Below are 11,458 nucleotides of genomic sequence, written 5' to 3' on the forward strand. Positions count from 1 at the left end.
AAAAATACAACAAGCTACTGTAGGGAGAAAAATACAACAAGCTACTGTAGGGAGAAAAATACAACAAGCTACTGTAGGGAGAAAAATACAACAAGCTACTGTAGAGAGAAAAATACAACAAGCTACTGTAGGGAGAAAAATACAACAAGCTACTGTAGGGAGAAAAATACAACAAGCTACTGTAGGGAGAAAAATACAACAAGCTACTGTAGGGAGAAAAATACAACAAGCTACTGTAGGGAGAAAAATACAACAAGCTACTGTAGGGAGAAAAATACATCAAGCTACTGTAGGGAGAAAAATACAACAAGCTACTGTAGGGAGAAAAAAACAACAAAGAAACATGTCCAACACGTCTCCACAATGAAAAGCCTTAAATTGCTGAGGATTTTCCTACATACCAATTGACTGACTTATCCTGTTAACAATTCATGGAGGACATCTATATCCACACAGCACAATGAGACATACAGCTCTGTAATTCATGAAGGACAACTATATCCACACAGCACAATGAGACGTACAGCTCTGTAATTCATGAAGGACAACTATATCCACACAGCACAATGAGACGTACAGCTCTGTAATTCATGAAGGACAACTATATCCACACAGCACAATGAGACGTACAGCTCTGTAATTCATGAAGGACATTATATCCACACAGCACAATGAGACGTACAGCTCTGTAATTCATGAAGGACATTATATCCACACAGCACAATGAGACATACAGCTCTGTAATTCATGAAGGACAACTATATCCACACAGCACAATGAGACGTACAGCTCTGTAATTCATGAAGGACAACTATATCCACACAGCACAATGAGACGTACAGCTCTGTAATTCATGAAGGACAACTATATCCACACAGCACAATGAGACGTACAGCTCTGTAATTCATGAAGGACATTATATCCACACAGCACAATGAGACGTACAGCTCTGTAATTCATGAAGGACATTATATCCACACAGCACAATGAGACGTACAGCTCTGTAATTCATGAAGGACAACTATATCCACACAGCACAATGAGACATACAGCTCTGTAATTCATGAAGGACAACTATATCCACACAGCACAATGAGACGTACAGCTCTGTAATTCATGAAGGACATTATATCCACACAGCACAATGAGACGTACAGCTCTGTAATTCATGAAGAACATTATATCCACACAGCACAATGAGACGTACAGCTCTGTAATTCATGAAGGACATTATATCCACACAGCACAATGAGACGTACAGCTCTGTAATTCATGAAGGACATTATATCCACACAGCACAATGAGACATACAGCTCTGTAATTCACGAAGGACAACTATATCCACACAGCACAATGAGACGTACAGCTCTGTAATTCACGAAGGACAACTATATCCACACAGCACAATGAGACGTACAGCTCTGTAATTCATGAAGGACAACTATATCCACACAGCACAATGAGACGTACAGCTCTGTAATTCATGAAGGACAACTATATCCACACAGCACAATGAGACGTACAGCTCTGTAATTCATGAAGGACAACTATATCCACACAGCACAATGAGACGTACAGCTCTGTAATTCATGAAGGACAACTATATCCACACAGCACAATGAGACGTACAGCTCTGTAATTCATGAAGGACATTATATCCACACAGCACAATGAGACGTACAGCTCTGTAATTCATGAAGGACAACTATATCCACACAGCACAATGAGACGTACAGCTCTGTAATTCATGAAGGACAACTATATCCACACAGCACAATGAGACGTACAGCTCTGTAATTCATGAAGGACATTATATCCACACAGCACAATGAGACGTAGAGCTCTGTAATTCATGAAGGACATTATATCCACACAGCACAATGAGACATACAGCTCTGTAATTCCAAGAGGAAGCATCGGTGAAATACCTGCTATTACTTTGCCATGAGTCCAAGACCATATCATTACAGAACAAAAACTGAAAAGCAGAAAGCTCTGCCTTACAGTTTTGCACTGTAACAAGCAGAAATAACAAGAATAGCTTCAAACTTAAACTTAACGGAGATCTCACCTTTCAGAGTGGTCGATCCAAATGGGTCAGGAACCTATTCGCACTTCCAGAAGAAGTTCCCTTTTAAAACAATGTGCTTCCTGCTTGCCTCTCTTTTTGAGCGTGTACATGCGTACCAGTGGGCTTGCCTGGGCTGTGATGTCTGTGCCCAATTAGTGCTCCAAAATGCCAATATGAGGAAAAGGGGAGGACTGCTCCTTAGGGAATCCTAACATAACCATTTATTAGGCTCCAATACGAGTCCCAAAGCTCCACCAGTTGTATTCTGTCTCTTTATGCTTCTTTAACAGCAGTTGGTTGGCTGGGAGCCAGGTCCTGCATGCAGAAGGCCAGGGGAAAGTCAGATGGAGGGCCAATTAACAAATGGCACCCTATTCACTATATAGTGCACTACTTTGACCAAGACCTATGGGTCCTAGTCCTGGTCAAAAGTAGTGCACTCAATAGGTAATAGGGTGCCATTTGAGCTGTAGCTGTGAAACTTGGCTTGGGGCAACATGGCTGGTTCTGCTATGAACCTGGGGCGTTATTACCAGCCAGCCACAAAGTAACAGGTTCCCTCACTACTGTCAAGAGTGACCTGGGGGGGTATTACCAGCCACAGAGGAACAGGTTCCCTCACTTCTGTCAAGAGTCACCTGGGGGGGGGGGGGGGGTATTACCAGCCACAGAGTAACAGGTTCTCTCACTTCTGTCAAGAGTGACCTGGGGGGGGGGTATTACCAGCCACAGAGTAACAGGTTCTCTCACTACTGTCAAGAGTGACCTGGGGAGGGTATTACCAGCCACAAAGTAACAGGTTCTCTCACTACAGTCAAGAGTGATCTTAAGTGGGGGGGGGGGGGGGGGGGGGGGTATTACCAGCCACAGAGTAACAGGTTCTCTCACTACTGCCAAGAGTGACCTGGGGGGGTATTACCAGCCACAGAGTAACAGGTTCTCTCACTACTGTCAAGAGTGACCTGGGGAGGGTATTACCAGCCACAAAGTAACAGGTTCCCTCACTACTGTCAAGAGTGATCTGGGGGGGTATTACCAGCCACAAAGTAACAGGTTCTCTCACTACTGTCAAGAGTGATCTGGGGGGGGGGGGGGGGGGGTATTACCAGCCACAAAGTAACAGGTTCCCTCACCACTGTCAAGAGTGATCTGGGGGGGGGGGGGGGGGTGTATTACCAGCCACAAAGTAACAGGTTCTCTCACTACTGCCAAGAGTGACCTGGGGGGGTATTACCAGCCACAGAGTAACAGGTTCTCTCACTACTGTCAAGAGTGATCTGGGGGGGGGGGGGGGGGGGGGGGGTATTACCAGCCACAAAGTAACAGGTTCCCTCACCACTGTCAAGAGTGATCTGGGGGGGGGGGGGGTGTATTACCAGCCACAAAGTAACAGGTTCTCTCACTACTGTCAAGAGTGATCTGGGGGGTATTACCAGCCACAAAGTAACAGGTTCCCTCACTTCTGCCAAGAGTGACCTGGGGGGGGGTATTACCAGCCACAGAGTAACAGGTTCTCTCACTAACGTCAAGAGTGACCTGGGGGGGGTATTACCAGCCACAAAGTAACAGGTTCCCTCACTACTGTCAAGAGTGATCTGGGGGGGTATTACCAGCCACAAAGTAACAGGTTCCATCACCACTGTCAAGAGTGATCTGGGGGGGGGGGGTATTACCAGCCACAAAGTAACAGGTTCTCTCACTACTGCCAAGAGTGACCTGGGGGGGTATTACCAGCCACAGAGTAACAGGTTCTCTCACTACTGCCAAGAGTGACCTGGGGGGGTATTACCAGCCACAGAGTAACAGGTTCTCTCACTACTGTCAAGAGTGACCTGGGGAGGGTATTACCAGCCACAAAGTAACAGGTTCCCTCACTACTGTCAAGAGTGATCTGGGGGGGTATTACCAGCCACAAAGTAACAGGTTCTCTCACTACTGTCAAGAGTGATCTGGGGGGGGGGGGGGGGGTATTACCAGCCACAAAGTAACAGGTTCCCTCACCACTGTCAAGAGTGATCTGGGGGGGGGGGGGGGGTGTATTACCAGCCACAAAGTAACAGGTTCTCTCACTACTGTCAAGAGTGATCTGGGGGGTATTACCAGCCACAAAGTAACAGGTTCCCTCACTTCTGCCAAGAGTGACCTGGGGGGGGGGTATTACCAGCCACAGAGTAACAGGTTCTCTCACTACTGTCAAGAGTGACCTGGGGGGGGGTATTACCAGCCACAAAGTAACAGGTTCCCTCACTACTGTCAAGAGTGATCTGGGGGGGTATTACCAGCCACAAAGTAACAGGTTCCATCACCACTGTCAAGAGTGATCTGGGGGGGGGGGGTATTACCAGCCACAAAGTAACAGGTTCTCTCACTACTGCCAAGAGTGACCTGGGGGGGTATTACCAGCCACAGAGTAACAGGTTCTCTCACCACTGTCAAGAGTGATCTGGGGGGGGGGGGGGGGGGGGGGGGGTGTATTACCAGCCACAAAGTAACAGGTTCTCTCACTACTGTCAAGAGTGATCTGGGGGGTATTACCAGCCACAAAGTAACAGGTTCCCTCACTTCTGCCAAGAGTGACCTGGGGGGGTATTACCAGCCACAGAGTAACAGGTTCTCTCACTACTGTCAAGAGTGACCTGGGGGGGGTATTACCAGCCACAAAGTAACAGGTTCCCTCACTACTGTCAAGAGTGATCTGGGGGGGTATTACCAGCCACAAAGTAACAGGTTCCATCACCACTGTCAAGAGTGATCTGGGGGGGGGGGGGGGGTATTACCAGCCACAAAGTAACAGGTTCCCTCACTACTGTCAAGAGTGACCTGGGGGGGTATTACCAGCCAGCCACAAAGTAACAGGTTCCCTCACTGCTGTCAAGAGTGATCTGGGGGGGGGGGTATTACCAGCCACAAAGTAACAGGTTCCCTCACTACTGTCAAGAGTGACCTGGGGGGGTATTACCAGCCAGCCACAAAGTAACAGGTTTCCTCACTACTGTCAAGAGTGACTGATCCCAGGGGGCTTTGAGAACAAAGCTGAATCCCCAGAAGAGGCCTCCTCATGAGTTGGGATCACTTGACTCAGCCACACACAACCGCTTTCACAGCATAAAAACATAAAAGGGTCTAACACAACGGAATAATCCAACGTAGAAATCAAGTGCGTACAGGGATCATCATTTGCAAGGGAAAGCGAGATCATTTGCGAGGTTTCCATGCTTTTATAGCTAATCATTTCTTCATAGATTGGAATTGTAGCTCTGTTTCCAGCATCAGGGAAACTGTTTGCTTGTGCCCCCCCAACAAGTTCCACACAGAGTGTGTGCCAGCACATCCACCACCCACCAGTCCTCCTTCATGCATTTTCCAGGGTCTCATATTTTCCCAATAAAAGGGGTGTATCAGGATGACTGACGCGGAGGAAGCCACCCCTTGCCCCATGGCAGCCATTTACGTCATTGGTTGCCGATGCCATGAGTGAGGACTGACACGTTCAACTGTTAGGACACCCCTGCCCAGCGGTGGTGGGCGTGGGCTCCACCCTTCCCTCTCCTGGCCCTTCCTGAGTCAGCGGTGGGGGAGCGGGGGCTCCACCCTTCCCTCCCCCTTCCTGAGCCAGCAGTTGATTAGGTAGGCTGTGGCTACATCTCAAAACGGCACCTAATTCCCTATGTAGTGCCCCCATAGGGCCCTATGTAGTGCCCTCATAGGGCCCTGGTCAGAAGTGGGGAATAAGGTATCATTTGGGATGCCGGCCGGTGTGTGACAAACTGGGGTGGGCCTCCCTCCTCACACCTTCCTGGTTTACAACCAGCAGAGAGAAGCCGGTGTCACAGTAAAGGGGGAAACAATGAGGTTGAGCCAGGTCAGTGGGCAGAGCAGCAGGGTGACTAGAACAGGACTTTATGCATAAGGAGAGTTTCCACGGTGACCTAGCCTCTACTCAGGACCTATATCAAAAACAACTGGCGTCATCAACCTCAGCACTAGAAGGACAGGTTCTTTACAATTAGACATGGGGTTGGATCCCAAATGGCACCCTATAGGGATACTCTATATAGTGCACTACTTTGGACCAAGACCCATCGGGAAAAGCATGCCATTTGGGATACACTCCAAGGAGAAATATGCCCATTATGTCAGTGGCTCACAAATAAAATGTGGCCACAAAAGAGCCTTGAGTTTGAGCCTGTCCTAAGCATGACTTCCTTTAGGAAGGAACACACAAAACCAAGAAAGAAGAGGAGAGTTGTTCCCAGGCCTCAGCGCTTCCTGCTGTTAGGCCTATATGACAGAAGAAACATATTGGAGACCCACCGGGACCACAAACCACAGCAGTAGCCTGTAATGAAGTCAGTCTGGACAATAGTACCACAGCCTCAATAAAACAGAGAGAGAATGCTATGTGAAAGTCTGTGACGGAGCGACTTCATGTGGGAAAGACTGGAGAAGTAATCAACAGGGCAGATGAGATGCCCACCCTCTCACCAGGTTGCTGCTTCACACACACCTGTTCACACCTGTGTCAACAGGGCAGAGTACTTTAACAGAAAAATCTAGAGCTACCTGCTAGCCAACACTACACTATTCCAATCAGACCCACTTTCCATAACCACTGGCAGCCGGTGAAGTAAACGTATACAGGGGTATTTTGAAATACAGCACAATAACTTTTTCACGACAGATTCATCCATGTTGAACTGTGTTACTTGCAAAAGGCCAAAAGGTTCTTAAAGCGGCAATCAGCAGTTGAAACAATAACAAAGCGTCCTCCCCGTCACTGTTTCACAAAAAAGCAAAGGGATGGGAGAGATTTTTTTTTTTTTTACTACTCTCAAAGTCATAGCCAGCGCTATGGACGCAAGGACGGACCATCCATGATATTAAAATGACAGTTTTAAATGATACCTTTATTTAACTAGGCAAGTCAGTTAAGAACAAATTCTTATTTACAATGCCGGCCAAACCCAGACGACGCTGGGCCAATTGTGCGCCGCCCTATGGGACTCCCAATCACGGCCAAATGTGATACAGCCTGGATTCGAACCAGGGCCTGTGGTGACGCCTCTTGCACTGAGATGCAGTACCTTAGACCACTGCGCCCCAAATCAGGATTTATTTCACTAATTGGATAAAGAACATTTCGTGAAGTGAAATGGATTTAGCTGCTGTACATGGTTGTATAACTGCTTTAAAAATATCAATAGTACATCTACAAATCAGCTTTAGACATTTTGAGAATGAGAAAACAGCAGCACTGTGTGCAATTGTCTAAATGCATAAATATAATCTTGTCTGGTGCGGTTAAATTTCATCAGTATCTTGATCTGAAATAAAACTGGGAGCAGCGCCCATACCCCGCAGTGTATAAAAGCTGGACTCGAGGTTTTAGGGAGAGTTCCTCCATAAAGTTGCATAGAAATGGGCATAACGTTAGTGTGCCATCATCAACTAAAGTAAACAAAAGGACTGGAGCAAGAATGTATTTGCATCTCAGCGAGCCGGGCATTTTCAAGAAAAACGAATCGTTTTTTCCGAGGAATTGCGGTAGAAATAAGATTCAAATGTTCCGTGTGTAACAGTATTTGTAAAGCCAACCTCAATAGCAAGAAAGCTTCTAAAATGGTTTGATTCAAGGAAGAAGCACAAGGACTGCGCACCACCTTAAAAATGCTAACCTGTTGCCATCAAAACACTAAGCCTGTTTCAAGAATCTTCACATGGTTGGTTCATCGTTAGTTAGTTAGCACACAACGCAAGTTTACCGTGTGCATGGTAGCTAGTTACAAAGACCATCCTGACCATCATAACCAGACCGCTACTGTTGTTACGGGCAAGCTAACTAGCACTAAGCTAGCTAACGTTAGATAGCTACATCCGTAACGTTAGACTAGATCTTGCATGCAAATTCATATTTCATTTGATAGAGGCTTACCGTCTCCAAGCTACCGATGGTATCTTAAACTGCTTAGTCGGCAGCAGCTCCTGGATACTTTTATGAGCAAGTTCACATTGTTTGTAGCTATTTTATTGCATACAGACGGAGCGATCAAAACTCGGTCCATGTGATTTTAAAACGACAATGACATTTCTCCCTCCTCTGTCTCCATGGGGACCGCGCGTCACAATCGTTCTGTGAGAATAGGGGCGGGTCTCAGAACCATTTAAACAGCTGGCGGGAACACACTTATGTCAGATTCTCAATGTCATCTGTCCAGACGTTTTCTAAAAAAAATTCTACCTAACCCCATTATTTTTTGTCTAATACCCAGCTGCATAGCATAATGATACGTCTACAATGCTCTAAACGTATATATTTTAGGTTGCTCTGGTACACCATCTAGCGTACGATAAAAGTGTACACAACAGCTACTTGGTGGTGATGTTACACCGAGTACTAGTATTCTGGTACGACAGACAGACAGACAGACCAATCAAACGATAGATCCAAGCCTCTCGACCACAGTCAAACATGTGTGACTGTATGTAATAAAGTATAAAAGCAGGCTCTGACACAGAATGCAGTGTAATTTAATGCTCAGAAATATATTAATAATCTGAAAGTAATCTGCAATAGCTTTGTCTATCTCATAAATAGGACAAGGAAGGCCTGTGATGGGAGAGGGGAATAGGGTGGGGCCCATGGGGAATAGGGTGTGCCATGTATGGGCCCTGGTCAACATTTGTGCACTAAATAGGGAATATTATCCTATTCCTCGGGCTCCTGAGTGGCGCAGCGATCTAAGGCCCTGCATATCATTGCACGAGGTGTCACTACAGTCCCTGGTTTGAATCCAGGCTGTATCACATCCAGCTGTGATTGAGAGTCCCATAGGACGGTGCACAATCGGCCCAGTGTTGTCTGGGGTAGGCCGTCATTGTAAATAAGAATTTGTTCTTAACTGACTTGCCTAGTTAAATAAAACAATTTTTTAAAATCCTACAGCATATAGTGCCCTACTTTTGTATGGGTCCTGGTCAAAATTAGTGCACTATATATGAAACAGGGTGCAATTTAGGATGTAGCCATAGGTGTAAGCCGTGGTAAGAAATAAGAATGCTTGACAGCTGTGTCATTCCAGCAGGCAGTGGCAGACTCTGTTCTGAAGCGATTACCATGGCCTAGACTCTAGACCAAGGGTGTCATGCACCCCAAAGATCTGAGGTGACGTAAAGTATATGAGGATGGCTGGAGGGGGTTCTAGGCCCCTGACCCGTAAATTGGAGAACACCTGAAACAGCTTTTTTTCCTGCAATCTAGAGACATAATCATTATGCTTAATTATATGTCAAACATTTTCAAGAAACTAAATATGTTACTCTGCATCTCTGCTCAAATCTGGGTAAAATATTGAAAGGAATGTGAGTCTTTTTCAGTATATTTAGTTATTGCATGCTTTTGTACCAACCTTTCCAACAAGCACACCAGCTAAGATACTCTAACTTAATGGATAACCTGAAATGGCTTCTTGGTAGCTAGTTATGAAGTTATGAGATTGGGAATCTTTCAAAGCTAGCTAAAGCCAACTTCATAAAATTGCTAGGTGGCTAGTAATGTTACAGAGAAACGACAACAACAACAAAATGTCATTTAAAAAAACAGGATAGGGCCCGTGCCCCTGTGTTCCCTATGGGCTCTGCTCTAGACCAGGGATGAGGGCCTGCAGTGGCACACGCGGGTCTGCATTCCCACATCCATACCCACACATGCAGTCAAAGGCCTCAGCCTTTTTTTGGAGCCCACATTTTAGCGGTACCCCTCTTGACAGCAAAGAGAAAAAAGGTACGTTTTAGAGTTCATTTCAATGCTACACATTTTTCCTTGGGGCGCAGAAAGTAGATTTGGAAATGTTCTAACCCATTTCATGTCATTCTACTCATTTAGCCATGGGGAGGAAGTAAGGAAGTGTTTCACTGTTAGTTTACACCTGTTATTTACAAAGCATGTGACAAATAACATTTGATTTGATTTGAGGAGAGACGTTTTTTTTTGCAGTTTCACAGCAAATTTTTTGCAATTCTACACATTTTGCAGTAGGGTTTTTGTTTGCGGTTTTTAATATGATATCTGCCCATGCCTGCTCTAGACTTACATCCTAAATTGCAACCTATTCCCGTTATAGTGTACTTCTTTTGACCAGGTCCTATACTATAATAGGGAATAGGGTGCCATTTGGGATACATATTCTCTCTATTCTTTGGCATTGACTGACTGAAACATGACTGACTGAAACAGATCCCCTGCTGCACCTGCTGCAAAAGATTTATGGTCTTTTTGGCACGCCAGGCATAGGCAGCGACACACACCCCCTGATTACTGAACCAACAGGATATACGGCTGTGTCCCAAATGGCACCCTACACTCTTAAGAAAAAAAAGGAACTATCTAGAACCTAAAAGGGTTCTTCGACTGTTTTATTCCTACATAAGCAGGAATAAAACATTCAGAACAATTATTTAGGGTGCCATTTGGGACGAAGCTTGAAATTTCTTAAAACCATACTGTTGCAGATTATACAAATATCTCATATGTTACCCTATTCCCTTTCTAGCGCATTACCATTTAGGACAGACTCTCTATCTTTTTCTGTTGATGGCGTTTTTGATCAAACAGAGTTGAACAACTCACTCTAAAAGAAGGAACTATCTAGAACCTAAAAGGGTTCTTCGACTGTCCCCATAGAACCCTTTGAAGACCCCTTTTTGGTTCCAGGTAAAACTCTTTTGGGTTCCATGGACTGTAGGACCCTTTCCACAGAGACAACCAAAGAACCCTTTTTGTGTGTTCCCTTGATAGTGCTTGGACATTTGATCAGGGCCCATCACTGTGTAGACAATAGGGGGCCATTTGTCTCGCTGCCCCAGGACATGAGCAGTTTGTGGTGAGGAGTTTATGACATGTGAATGATTAAAACGGTGAGGAGTAAATTGTGATTGTTGTGATGTAACCCTCTCACATGTTGTATTCAACCTGTAAATCTGGGTTAGAGTGATACCCATGGAGAGGCTTAGCATACATAGGCTTACCAGTTCTTTCATAACCCCCTATAGTTGTATTAATCTGAACAGTATTAAAATATAGCCTACTGTAGGCTATGCACTTATATTTTGAGTTGTTTTTCTTGCATTGAGCACCACATATTTGAAGTAAAACACACTATTGGGCAGGCTATAAAATCCAAACTAGAAACCAGTCATATGATTAAAAAACACTAGGTCATCATGATGAGGCTTGCTATAAATAACCTAGGGTAATTGTCTAGGGATTTGCCTTTCATTTGAACTGGCAGACCATGATGACCGTTATGACAACCAGATATTCCAAACTCTTTGTGACATCTGAATGAAATGTGTTTATTAGGCTAAGTGTCATAGTCAGAGTTGCCAAGG

Source organism: Oncorhynchus clarkii, unplaced genomic scaffold, assembly GCF_045791955.1.
Source record: "Oncorhynchus clarkii lewisi isolate Uvic-CL-2024 unplaced genomic scaffold, UVic_Ocla_1.0 unplaced_contig_5292_pilon_pilon, whole genome shotgun sequence".
NCBI lineage: Eukaryota > Metazoa > Chordata > Actinopteri > Salmoniformes > Salmonidae > Oncorhynchus > Oncorhynchus clarkii.